Here is a 4199-nt window from a genome sequence, read left to right as displayed (position 1 = left end):
CACGCTAGAGTCCTTTAAGAGTAACTTAGACAGGCACATGACTGAGCTGGAGATGGGTGGATATAGGAGAACCTTCAATTAAGGGTCATTAGCATTGGGGTGTCCCTAGAAATGTAAATGGGTATAGTATGATAAAAAAAATTTTTTCTCTGTTTTCATTCACAGGTTTGAAGTCGGTCCACCTCGTGTCCAACGAGGGGCATACACGCGATGGGTCGTACTGGGGCTGCTCTTGGTTGTTCGAGATTGGCCTAGTGCTTCATGTCGTTAGTGTGTGCCTAAACTGGACAAGATACTGGGCAAGACGACAGCTCAGTGACTATCGCTGATTGCTGTGCAGACACATGGATTTGGGCCGGTGTCTGTGGGACTTTGCGCATTCTCCCCGTGCTTGCGTGGGTTTTCTCCGGGTGCTCCGGTTTCCTCCTACACCCCAAAGATGTGCTGTTAGGCTGATTGGCAGGAATAAATTGTCCCTAAATCAGTTTTCCCTCAATCTGGATGGCCATAAAACATTAGATAGGGGTCATGGGTAGAGAGGTGGAGTTGAGATGGCAGCGTGGGCTCGTTGGGCCGAAGGGCCTGTTTCCCAGGCTGATTTTGTTCTTCGTTCTTCGAGTCGGTACATACTTGAAGGGCTGAATGGCCTCCTTCTATGAGGAAATTTCTATGTCTATGACTGCGTCAGGCCTTTCCACCGCCATTTCCTCCTAGCTCCTGAGGAAGCAGCGCCGGCCGCTGTTGGGAAGCGGCACGCGTACCGGGCCCACCGTGTCGGAGCGCCGGGCCGGGCCAGCCAACACCGGCGGCGGCGCGAGGTCCAAATCCGGGGACAAGCCGGTGCTCGCTCGACGTCCCTCCGGCCGTTTGGGGAAGGGGAAGTGCTGCCGGAGGGAGACAAGATGGTTTCCGTTTGCCGCCAAATAAAGATGGAGGAGAGCGAGATAGAGAACACCCACACAATTCAAATTAAACAGGGTCAACGGCAGTGCAGACCTGAGAGAATAATTTAAACACCGCAGCCCGTTATATTTACACAGCGGTGTGTTGGAGTGAGTGGAACGTGGGGCTGCACTCTGACCTGGTCACTCATTCCACCTCTCTGCACCCCTGGCCGGTCACTCACTCCACCTCTCTGCACCCCTGGCCGGTCACTCACTCCACCTCTCTGCACCCCTGGCCGGTCACTCACTCCACCTCTCTGCACTCTGGGCCAGTCCCTCCCTCCATCTCTCTGCAATTTGGGCTTTTCCCTCCCTCCATTAGGCTGCTCCCTCCATCTCTCTGGAGGACAATGGAAGCGACAAGGCTCCTGAACTGCAGCACAGAATGGGGCTGGCGTTACCTAGCAGCCAGCCCCTGGCCAATCAGCGTGGCGGGTCTGAGGCTAGGCCCCGCCTCCTCCCTCCCCGCTATATAAGGCGCTCATTAGGCAGGCCGTCAGTCTCCTGCAGTGTGTAGTGAAAGCAGTCGTTGCAACATGGCGCGGGAACAGCTCTGTAAGCTATTTGTTGGCGGGCTCAGCTTCGAGACGGTGGAGGGCAACCTGCGGAACCATTTCGAGCAGTGGGGGAAGCTGACTGACTGCGTGGTCGTCCAGGACACCATCACCCGGCGCCCCCGCGGCTTCGGCTTTGTCACATACTCTTCGCCGAGCGAGGCGGATGCTGCAATGGCCGCTAGGCCTCATGTCTTAGATGGCCGCACGGTGGATCTGAAGCGAGCTGTGCCCCGAGAAGACTCCAACAAGCCCGGCTTCAACATGAAGGTAAAGAAGATCTTTGTTGGCGGTATAAAAGAGAACCTTGGCGAGGATGATTTACAGAGCTACTTCTCAGACTATGGTATGATTGAGAAAGTAGATGTGATCTGTGACCGAGAGACTGGCAAGAAAAGAGGCTTTGCCTTTGTGTACTTCGATGACCATGATTCTGTTGATAAGGCGGTTATACAGAAGTACCACATGATTAATGGCTACCGGTGTGAAGTCAAGAAAGGTTTGTCGAAGGAGGAGATGCAGAGCGGAACTAGACCTCGCGGCCGAGCTGGCATCTTTAGCCAGAGAAACGGCCGGAGTAATGGCAATTTTGGAAATGCAGCTGGGTATGGGGCCCAAGGCGGTGGAGGCGGCTACTACAATGATAGAGGAAGCCGAGGAGATGTCTATGGTGGTTATGGTGATGGGGGGTATCCTCGGCGCGATCGTTCCTTCTCAGGCGGAAGTTATGGTGATCAAATTGGGAGCTATAGAGGAGGCGGTGGATACGATCGTGGAAATTTCCAGGATGCTTATGATAACTTTGGGAGCTATTCCCCTGAGCCGTCCAACTATGGCCCCATGAGAGGAGGGGGTGGTATGGATAAATTTGGACCCTACAGGGGAGATTATGTTAGTAATAGAAGCCGAAACAGAGATTATGCCTTTTAGTTCTTTTGGGGGTGGGGTGATGGTTTAAAAAGAGGGGGGTCTGCATAGCTACAAAATGTACTCAAGTAATGCGTACCACGCAAACTGCATACTTTTTTTGTTTTAACTTTTTTCATAATAAACTACATTGAATTTATCTCCTTTTGTCTATAGTGTCTCTTTCTGGGCGAAGCTTACCTGAAGACGCAGAGTTTTAACCCATTGATGCTTGTAGCAGTTTTGTTTCCTTCTCTAAATTGTGAAAACTAACTTCAAGTGCATTCAGCAACTGCAGTTTTCACGTTCCCTTTTTTTTAAATGAAGATTTCTGTTTGGGGTTTTTGGAAACGAATCCATCAATTGCCTTAAGTTCCCTCTTATCCATCTAAAGTACTTAAGTCCAGTTTTTGGAAATTTTCTAGGTATATGGGGCTCTGGTTCTGCCACTCAATTTGCAGTTTCATGTTCTTCGTGCGATTTATAATGGAGACTTTTCCTCACTTGTAGCAACTATCAGTTGCTGACCCCTCTCTATCTTTTTCAGTAAAGAGGTAGATTAAGTTTACTTTTAAGGAAGGTCTTGTCCTAGGTACTCTAAGGTCTGACACTACTCGAGCTTGTTTGGAATATACCAGATCTGATGCTTCTCTAGGGCTAGTTAGTCATTTCTGAATTGTGGTCACTATTTATACCTGGCTGAATTGCCTTTCCTGCAACTGAAAATACTTGTCTTCCAATACACGTGAATGCTGGTTGACAAATTGTCTCCACCTCAAATCCCTTCTAGCCATGATGTACAACTTTGCCATCTTTTTGAATTTGTGGTGCTGAGACGTGTCCATCAAGTATTTTGCACTTCTTGAAACTGAGTGCTCAAATGTGACACAAGTAATTAGAAAGATGCTCTGTTGACATGGTAGCCTTATCCTATCAAGTTTGCCTTTCCAGTCTAGGTCCCCATCAGTGCAAGTCTAAATTCTTTTGTCCTACTAAAAATTAAGGGATTAGTGACAACTAGGAGGTTACTTTATGTTGGAAAATAAAGTTGGATAATTCTTTAAAGATCAGTACAAGCAACAAATGAGACTCTTTATCCACAACTTTCTGCATATGTACCTGTTGAAGGCAAGTGTTTGTCTTTTTTCCCCTTGCCAAAAGCATTGAAACCAATTGTGGAAAATCATCCTCATCTTAGTTCACATTGCAAAACTCTGTTCAACTCGCCCTCTTTAGCTATCTGCATCAGTTCATTTGTCCATAACTTCAGAGGCAAATGAAGATCTGGGTGGAAGTTAAGAATTGAGAATATTGTGCAAAGAAGAATATTCTATTATGGAAGTACTGTTTCCACAGAATATTAATGTTTGGTATTAACAAGGGGCCTTGCTGCAACCTGGACCCTTGTACTTTCCACTGCATGAGTTGATGGTGGTTTTTAGCAAAATTATTTTGAATATCCAGCCTCAGAGCTGAATGGAATTAGTGTAATGGTGTTTGAATAAACCACAGATTAGTTGGCCCCTGGAATGGAAAGGGACAAGGCAGTCTAGGAAATGCATAGTTGGTCCCTTAAAGATTGCAGACTTTTTTTTTGTTGCAATCTCAGAACATAAATTTCTTGGTTCTATATGTTCAAAGTCCCCTCTTATGTGAGTTCAAGGCAGGTTTTATATATTTGAAGCAGAAGTATAGTCGAGATGAAGGAATCATGAATGTACTTAAGTTGTGGGAAAATGTGAGGAAGTTTCATTAACTTGAAATGTATTATCATCTAAATGCTCATGTTCCTACT

The 4199-nt window shown here is 47.1% G+C and overlaps 1 pseudogene; it reads left to right on the top strand.

The window, feature by feature from the left end:
* Window positions 1-1434: 1434 nt before the first annotated feature.
* Window positions 1435-2564, top strand: LOC145351824 (heterogeneous nuclear ribonucleoproteins A2/B1 pseudogene; annotated as a pseudogene).
* The last annotated feature ends 1635 nt before the right edge of the window (window positions 2565-4199 follow it).

The sequence above is a fragment of the Carcharhinus amblyrhynchos genome, chromosome 13 (genome assembly GCF_965287045.1).
Source record: "Carcharhinus amblyrhynchos chromosome 13, sCarAmb.v2.hapA, whole genome shotgun sequence".
Lineage (NCBI taxonomy): Eukaryota > Metazoa > Chordata > Chondrichthyes > Carcharhiniformes > Carcharhinidae > Carcharhinus > Carcharhinus amblyrhynchos.
Note: the sequence above shows the minus strand (reverse complement) of the source record. Positions and strands in the feature narration are given on the sequence as shown.